This window comes from Oncorhynchus clarkii, chromosome 20 (genome assembly GCF_045791955.1).
Source record: "Oncorhynchus clarkii lewisi isolate Uvic-CL-2024 chromosome 20, UVic_Ocla_1.0, whole genome shotgun sequence".
Taxonomy (NCBI): domain Eukaryota; kingdom Metazoa; phylum Chordata; class Actinopteri; order Salmoniformes; family Salmonidae; genus Oncorhynchus; species Oncorhynchus clarkii.
This window is the reverse complement of record NC_092166.1, coordinates 32,228,151-32,238,121: the sequence shown is the minus strand read 5'-3', so window position 1 is coordinate 32,238,121 and position 9,971 is coordinate 32,228,151. Positions and strand designations below refer to the sequence as shown.

At 40.5% G+C, this 9,971-nt stretch overlaps 1 pseudogene; it reads left to right on the top strand.

Moving 5' to 3' along the window:
• The first annotated feature begins 1,089 nt into the window (after nt 1–1,089).
• Nucleotides 1,090–9,655, top strand: LOC139376227 (zinc finger and SCAN domain-containing protein 2-like; annotated as a pseudogene).
• Nucleotides 9,656–9,971: the final 316 nt, after the last annotated feature.

Below are 9,971 nucleotides of genomic sequence, written 5' to 3'. Positions count from 1 at the left end.
CCGTTGTTCAGAAGGGAAAGAAGATGTCAACCTCGGAGTCCACTTCTCTGTGTGGCTGTCACTGGGGGTTATGCAGCAGTGGGTTACCATGGTGATGGGTTGAAACCCTTGAGTCTTAAATAAGGTATATGGTTTTACAAGTTTGCCAACAACTCTGTAAGCCAATGAACTAAATTAATTAAATACGTCACTGAACACAACATCAGTGATTAAGAACTAATGAAACCACCCCAACCCTATTGTGCAGGTTAGAGGACGTGGGCTTGCGAGGATCTGCGGGTGTCCATCTACTACCTGATTTGGCTGGCTGCAGAGGAGCCCAAGCTACTGGTATCTCGGGGCAGGGATCAACGGCTAAGGGTGTGGAGGAAACAGGAGGGAGAGGCAAGCATGGTGCTGCTGGGATGTTTTAGGGTGCAACAAGGCCCCATCCTGGCACTGGCAAAAAACTATTCTTATCTGGCTTCCACCTTAGGTCAGACTAGTTGAAGATCAACAACTAAAACCCTCATTAAACACTAATTTAATCAATAGTTAACCCATGAACCACATATTCCCCTTGGAATCTCCACACACCACCAACAGGACACATAATAACAGTGCAGTTAATAAATCATTCATATAACAACTTGTTTACAGATGATTCACAAGATGTATCAAAATGTGTATGGGTATGTGAGTGTCATTGTACTGCAGTGCAGCTACCTCCCTCCACAGTCACTGCAGTTATCCAGCCACCTTTGCCCCCACTAGACTCCTCCATTTCTAGCTCAATGTCACCACATGATTGCGGCAGGTCAGTATTTGGGCCCATGGCATACTAGGGAAGGCAAATTAGATTTTATTTTTGCAGTGAGATGCCTTAGACCGCTGCGCCACTCGGGAGCCCTAAATGTAGGCTTTTTATGCGTTAATAACCACACCAACCTGCATTGCTCTGCACTCTCCCCTACACGTAACCATATCTTTTCACTAAATAGAGAATACGTTTTACGACCTGAATTCTTTATTCAATAGATATGATTACCCTAAATGTACTAATTTTGAAGGGCTGTTGCACTCTTATTTACGGTAATATTTACTTACGTCACGTGTGCATTTGCGCACGCATCTCCCACTTGAAAAAATTGTTGCAGTTTATTAACATCTACGGATTCTTTATTGAACATTAGCATTGAAATACTCGACTATATACTTCAACAGAGAATACAAATCTGTCATTTGGATTGGACAAGATGGCCAGCTGCAATTTTCAGTCGCAGTTAGTATCCATTATGGAGGTATTAGCTAAAGCAGCTGTAGCAGAAATAAACAAACGAGTTGATGATAGCTGTGCAGTTATACGTTTGGAAGTGACCCAAAGCCAGCGAGATATTGATGGACTGAAAAGGAAGTGTCAAATGATGGAGGGCGAGCTGAAGAAGACGCGAGGACGAGTCAGGAGAAAAGGTAGTAGATTTTTGTATATACTTTTACTACGGTGATATGTGAATGATTCTATAACGTTAAGTTACATCCGTTACACATTAGCTAGTGTAAATCATAGTAGGCAAATTTTCAACTAACCTGTTTTTGGCGATAGTTTCTCTGTTCTCGATTCAGGGAGAAAATGGTGTCATATAAATGTCCGTATCCAGTTGCAGGTGGTTCTCAAAAAAACAAAATATTCAGAAAAATATTAAATGCAAGTTTTGTATCGAGTGAGAAATTCATTTTGCATGTGTGTAGTTATCTGTTTTGCACTGTTTCAGTGCGACCAAAACACACATGCAAAAGGTTTCTCACTCGATACAAAACGTGGATTTAACATATCTTTCTGAATATTCTCAGATGTGTTTAAATCCTGAATTGCGGATGCTATGTAGTGGCCAATGAAAGGCTTCGAAGTCACCGGCTGTAATATTGACATTCCCCAGGTTTCCACAGATAACACATCCACAAAGTCAAAATTGGCTTCAAAATGTAGCATTCTGGTCATAATTTAAGATTAGGCATAATGATAGCAGTGTGGCTAGGGTTAACATCTGACTGTAACATAATAAATTGTGGAAATGGCCGGGGTTTAGCCATAATTATGACTTTGTGACTGTGTTAACTAGTGACAGGCCGGTCATCAATAGTTTCCAGTGATGATGATTTATATAAACCCTGGATTGCTGATGTTATTTATTGGACATTGAGGGGCTTTGAAGCCACCGGTCGGTTATATTGGCACTCCCTAGTAGGAGCAGTCCTCCATAGGAATGAATGGAATGTCTTTTTTTCCTGTGGTGGGGCAGTAACATTAGTACTCTCCCCCCCAAAAACGTTAAGGATTTTATTTCAATATTTGTATTTATTTGTATGTTTAGCTCACAATATAATTTAAAAGTGTGCATGAAGCTATCTGTAATAGAATAAACGTGCCAAAAACGAATGTAGACATTAATAAATGCATTTCTATAGCTTCCAAAATATATATTTTTTTACAAATGAGGAGGAATGCCAAGATGGCAGTGCCAAGTGCCAAGATGATTGATGGGGGCTTCAATACAGCGCCCGTTGTCAGTAATCCAGGGTTTATACAAATCATTATTCTATACCCGGCTTTCAACCTACTCTTGAAAGTTGTAATAGTAGCATGCACAAGGTGCAATTTTGAAACTGGGTATTACGCCAGCAGTGTCCCTCTTGTCATGTCAGTCAGTGCAGACCTTAGAGAGCTATTTATAACTTGTCAGAAACATTCAGATCAACTATCCCATGACAGCTAACGCTATTTAGCTAGTTTTTTAGCCCATTGACTTTTTGTAACGTTTGAGTAACACAAATATAACATGAATACACATAAGACGTAGCAAAATGTGTAGAATAGCAGGAAATTAGCTTTAAAAACGGCAACATTTTTCTCTGCACCCCATGACAAAATGTGTAGAATTGCATGAAATGAGCTTCAAAATGGCAAAAAAAATAATCTCCATCCCATGGCAAAATGTATAGAATTGCAGGAAATAAGCTATAAACCATCAAAGATTTCTTTCTGCCTGCAAGAGGGGTGTGAACAGTTTGTCGTGAACATTCCTTGTGCCCATAGAAATAGACATGGCATGCAGGCGGGGGTATGGGATGTTCCTCAATGCTTGAAGGAGAGCTTAAGTGAAAAAGTTTGATAACCCCTTATATAGAATATAGTGGAAACCGAGTAGTTCTCCATAGGAATGAATTTAATTCGACAGTATTTCTATACATTTCAAGTACACAATGACATGTAACATTAGTACTAAGTCGGAAGTTTACATACACGTTAGCCAAATACATTAATACATTATATACAAGTACATTATATACACACATCTATATATGTGTATATACATGTATGCGTGTATGTATGTATGTGTGTATGTATGTATATATACATACATGTGTGTATGTTATATATACACACAAATACACATCTATATATATATGTATGTATGTGTGTGTGTGTGTGTGTGTGTGTATATATATATATATATACACACACACACACACATGTATGTATGTATGTATGTAAATATATACACACACAATATATATGTGTGTGTGTGTATATATATATATATATATATATATATACATACATATGTGTGTGTGTGTGTGTGTGTGTGTGTACAGTGCATTGTGAAAGTATTCGGCCCCCTTGAACTTTGCGACCTTTTGCCACATTTCAGGCTTCAAACATAAAGATATAAAACTGTATTTTTTTGTGAATCAACAACAAGTGGGACACAATCATGAAGTGGAACGACATTTATTGGATATTTCAAACTTTTTTAACAAATCAAAAACTGAAAAATTGGGCGTGCAAAATGATTCAGCCCCCTTAAGATAATACTTTGTAGCGCCACCTTTTGCTGCGATTACAGCTGTAAGTCGCTTGGGGTATGTCTCTATCAGTTTTGCACATCGAGAGACTGAAATTTTTTCCCATTCCTCCTTGCAAAACAGCTCGAGCTCAGTGAGGTTGGATGGAGAGCATTTGTGAACAGCAGTTTTCAGTTCTTTCCACAGATTCTCGATTGGATTCAGGTCTGGACTTTGACTTGGCCATTCTAACACCTGGATATGTTTATTTTTGAACCATTCCATTGTAGATTTTGCTTTATGTTTTGGATCATTGTCTTGTTGGAAGACAAATCTCCTTCCCAGTCTCAGGTCTTTTGCAGATTCCATCAGGTTTTCTTCCAGAATGGTCCTGTATTTGGCTCCATCCATCTTCCCATCAATTGTAACCATCTTCCCTGTCCCTGCTGAAGAAAAGCAGGCCCAAACCATGATGCTGCCACCACCATGTTTGACAGTGGGGATGGTGTGTTCAGGGTGATGAGCTGTGTTGCTTTTACGCCAAACATAACGTCTTGCATTGTTGCCAAAAAGTTCAATTTTGGTTTCATCTGACCAGAGCACCTTCTTCCACATGTTTGGTGTGTCTCCCAGGTGGCTTGTGGCAAACTTTAAACAACACTTTTTATGGATATCTTTAAGAAATGGCTTTCTTCTTGCCACTCTTCCATAAAGGCCAGATTTGTGCAATATACGACTGATTGTTGTCCTATGGACAGAGTCTCCCACCTCAGCTGTAGATCTCTGGAGTTCATCCAGAGTGATCATGGGCCTCTTGGCTGCATCTCTGATCAGTTTTCTCCTTGTATGAGCTGAAAGTTTAGAGGGACGGCCAGGTCTTGGTAGATTTGCAGTGGTCTGATACTCCTTCCATTTCAATATTATTGCTTGCACAGTGCTCCTTGGGATGTTTAAAGCTTGGGAAATCTTTTTGTATCCAAATCCGGCTTTAAACTTCTTCACAACAGTATCTCGGACCTGCCTGGTGTGTTCCTTGTTCTTCATGATGCTCTCTGCGCTTTTAACGGACCTCTGAGACTATCACAGTGCAGGTGCATTTATACGGAGACTTGATTACACACAGGTGGATTGTATTTATCATCATTAGTCATTTAGGTCAACATTGTATCATTCAGAGATCCTCACTGAACTTCTGGAGAGAGTTTGCTGCACTGAAAGTAAAGGGGCTGAATAATTTTGCACGCCCAATTTTTCAGTTTTTGATTTGTTAAAAAAGTTTGAAATATCCAATAAATGTCGTTCCACTTCATGATTGTGTCCCACTTGTTGTTGATTCTTCACAAAAAAATACAGTTTTATATCTTTGTTTGAAGCCTGAAATGTGGCAAAAAGTCGCAAAGTTCAAGGAGGCCGAATACTTTCGCAATGCACTGTATGTATGTATGTATGTATGTATGTATGTATGTATATTGCCAGGTTGGGAGTTTAGCCATGACATGACTGAGTGAACTGAGTGAACACCCATACTTTTACAATAAGCGCCATAGGATTTTGAATGACCACAGAGAGTCAGGACACCTGTTTTAACGTCCCATCCGAAAGAAGGCACCCTGTGCGGGACAATGTTCCAAAATGTAATCAAGGTTTGAAATTATTATGTTTTAGTCAAATATTATATATTTTTAGGCTTCTTGCGGTCAGTTTGTGGTCAACATTTAAAAAAATAAAAATAAAATCTGCCCCCCCCCCCCCGACCATCTGCTCAATAACAAATTGGCCCGCAGCTGAATCTAGTTGATGATCCCTGCATTAAGGGGTCTTTAGAATTAGAAAACAAGTACAGTAAGGTACTTAATTGTTACCCAGAAATGATTTAATATTGAGATATAAACAGTGCAATAGGCCTGTTCTATAGCTTCCAAAATATATGTTTTTACACTAGAGGAGGAGTACCAAAATGGCTCTGTGGTGGCTTCAACAGAGCCCCCTGTCAATCATCTAGGGTTAATACATATTGTATCATGGTATGTGACTCTCTGTCATCTTCATCTTTTGTGTCTGGAAGCTGAAATTCAGTGTAAAATGTGTATTTAATATTTTTCTGTTTTTTGGAGAACCATCTGCAATTGGACAGGGACATCTTTAAGATAGACTATTCTCCCGAATTGAGAACGAAGTGGCGCCAAGAACAGCTTAGTTCAAAATGTGGCTGCTGTGCTTATATTAGCTAATGTGTAACGGCTGTATAGAAGCATTCACATATCACCGCTGTAACAAGGTGGAGCTAGATTATTTGATTGCCTATCCAAAACCCAAATGTGTGAATAGCCCTAATATTTAACTGAATACAATTTTATTTTATTACCCCATGGCAGCAGAGAGATCTTTATATCCAGTCAAGATTGTTTTGAACAAGCAGAGGATTTGCTCACAGTGGAGAGACGGAGAGATGGCTGTTGAAGAGGACTCTCAACCCCAGGTGTGATGCATCACCTTTTACAATTACAAAGACCTGACCTCTTGGATCAATTCTGTTATTGGAATGTCAGGAGAATTTACAGTTTTTGTGTGGTTCATGAGTATGAAAGTGTTAAATATGGTGTGTCCCAGAGTGATAACCTCAGTCCCATGTTACAGCCTACAGATGTGGAGCAGAGAGCAGAGACTGAACCCATACTGATCAAAGATGAAGAGATGGCAGAGGATGTGTGGAAGACTGACCTTCAGGAAGAGCTCAGGATCACTGGAGAGGGTGAGTGCGACCATAAGGGGTACTGCTCTGTCTGTCTATGGAAGATTGTGTGGGTGTGGTGTTACACACATTGCAAGTTGCTACATTGGTGTTGGGCGTTTTATGTTCTGCCATATGGAGTGCACATACACACACAGTCCATTCCAAAGCCGTCATGGTTTGCTACTGGTAGCCCTTTACTCTCGTACCTCTATACGGGTTGAAAATGGCAGATTTGGGCACTGATAAGTGCCTAAATTGGAACATAGTGGCTGTACAGTAACATGCTGTAAATGACGTCAGATCCCAGGCTCTGCGCCGCTTCACAGTGCTGTGTGTGTTTTGACTGACAGCCGCTCTGAACATGAGCACCGCACGCGACAAGTTGTTGCCCCTATCCCTCCCGCTAATTGTCAAACTTTTGCACATTTGTTGTTGTCTGAGTGAGTGAAATGCTGTAAATTAAGAGGACTCTATGTATTTTGAAAGAGGAGACGTTGAGGATTATAATACATACGGCATTGATACGAGCAAGCCAAACACCCGTGAGTTCAAATGTGCACTTCACATTTCCGTATCATAAAACCCATGTCATAAACAGTGTCATCATTTATGATCACCATGTTTGATGTACAGTTACAAGATGACATGGCGTCCTACCATGGGGTTGTTCTGAACAGAATGAGCCTATTTTTTGGGGGTCTATTGTGAAGAGAATTTGGCACAGAACACGCACCTGAATGCGCACTACTCCTTTCTATGCGCACCAAAATTACGGTATGTTTCTCTGAATTCCCTTGTGAAAGCCTAATACTAAGATTGTATTTTATAACTTAGCTGATCATGTTGGCAATATAACAAACTTTCAAATGATGCCCAGCTGACCCAGATTGTAATTTAAAATGGTCAGGTTTTGGATTAAGTAAACAACAACATTAATTGTGTGAAGGCGGGATGCAGGGCTGTGTTATAAACAAAACAGCTACAAGTGTGCTTGTTCTAGTTCTGCAAAGCACCTTATAGTTGAAGACTTGTTTGAGTCATGAAAGTGTATAGAAAAGACTTAGGACCCGTGTACACTCCTTAGAGGAGTGTGGCCACTTGGAGACACCAGTTAGTCCTCTCAGTCAAACCCATGTCATGTTTCTGTCTTATGTTGCACCTACCCCACATTTCCAGGAATATTCTTATCATGTTACTGAATGTATCCAGAACATTCAGATTTTTGTTATCAACAAATGCAGCAAAAAGTACAGTAAATGTAAAATGCACATAAAATCAACAGTGTAATGTTTGGATTCAGTCTTGTGTCAGGTGAACTGTTGTATCCTCAACGTTAGTCTAATAATGTCCCCATAATCTCCAAACTGCTCCCTTTCAAGTGCTACCATGCTTATGCATTTCATATGTCTTTGTAAAAAAAAACATTTAAATTTAGCCCTATTCATATAGAACCAAATCCCACAAGTGTAAAGGGTTAAGTGTCTTTTTGAATGTTTCTTTCATGTTTATCCCAAATCTTGTAGAGTCTGGTTCCAAGCCTGGGCAACCACCATCCTTTGAGCAACGGCACTTTGATGAGGACTTCATCACACAACCCAACATATCTCCTGAAGACTCAGTGGAACATTACCCCAATTCTGATGGTCCAAAGGAACCAGGCACACCACGGTGTACGTCTGTAGAGAAATCAAAGGTGTTCAGCACAGAGCAGCACCGGCCAGCCGAGGATGAGGACTCACAAGAGCTAGTGATGGTGAAGGATGAGAAAGAGGAGGAGCTGGATCAGACCACGGTCCTGGCAGGACCTGACCAGTTTGTCATGGATGAGACTGATGGGCAGCGGTGGACATCTGTGGATCCAGGCCGAGAAACTGACCCTGAAGGCCACCCAGATTTCTCATTTCATTCCACAGAAGAGTACTCTCAGAATATCTCAATTTTTCCACCTCACAGTGGGCTGCCATCCCTGCCTACTATGACAGATGGTGTAGGGCCATCGGTTCACTCTAGAGGGAAACCACATGCTAACATGTTCAGTACAGCAGCACACATGAAAAAACATGTCAGGACATTGGCTGATGAGACTAGACAACAGATGCCAGAAGGACAGAGCAGTGAGACGCTGAACTCAAATAATGATGGAAATAGTTTAGCTCTACAGCCAAGGCAGCATCAGCACAGGGCTTCAGAAGCAACAGTGAGAATGAGTGAGTGCATGACAGGGTCAAACATGGCCACCACCTCCACCTTCTCTGGATACAGCCTGAGTCGCAGTAGTTTTAACATGGTGAAGAGAATGAGGACTCAGTGGAGGTCGGGCGGCACCACTGAGAGGCGTTTCAGCTGCACCTTCTGTGGGAAGAGCTTCCAGCGTTTCAGCCAGCTCAAAGAACACCTCCGGAGTCACACCGGAGAGAAACCGTACACCTGCGAACAGTGTGGCAGGAGTTTCACCAAGCAGTGCAACCTGATCAGACATGCTGTGGTCCACAGCGGGGAGAAGCCCTACGAGTGCACACAGTGTGGGAAATGCTTCACCCAGCGCTCCAGTATGAAGTCACATCAGAGAACTCACATAGGAGAGAGTCCAGTGTCTCAACATGTGGTACCTGCATACCCTGGGGATCCACACACAAGTTTAACGTTGTCTCAGACCAGATGGAACAAATAAAACATAATTGCATGATGTTTCTATAACACTTTCTATGTGAAAATGTGGTACAGAAGGTGTTTTGAGACATTTTGACACGCTTTTCCTCCTAATTGATTTGTGAAATGGTTTTCATGTTTGACTGTTGACGGCTCCTCACTTTCATTTTAACACTCACAGAGCGCCGGAATTCCAGAACTACTAGAATGGCCATGACGGTCATTCTGACCGTTGATATTTCAATTGTATAAATGTTCCATAATAAATTCCTAAATGATTGCATTTATTATGTTAAAATAGATCATAAGAAACCTCAGGACACCGAATGCAAATTGTAATCAGTCAGAAAATGAATTGATTGATCCAAAAACTCAGATAAAAAATAAAATAAAAAATAGTGATAGTGTATTTTCTGACTGTAAGACAACCTATTTACAACTGGTAGCATTGTGTTTTGTACCACAAAATCATAAAAAATATGCTTTATTCAATAAACTTGATTTAATGAAAGACTTGATCTGCGCTTTTAGATCAACCATTTATAGGAGTCATTAAGTATGTGTTGTTTAGTTCGTGTTTGTCTCTCAGGGATGTCACTTCATGCCATAAGGGACAGTGTCATATCGGGTCAGGTTAATAACTCAACATGATTTCCCAAGTTCTATTTTCACGTTACTCTGCTGCCTTAAAATGTTAAGTTATGTCACCTCAAAACTTGGCAATGAAATATTTGTTTCAGTATAACAGGCTATACATGCTCATACA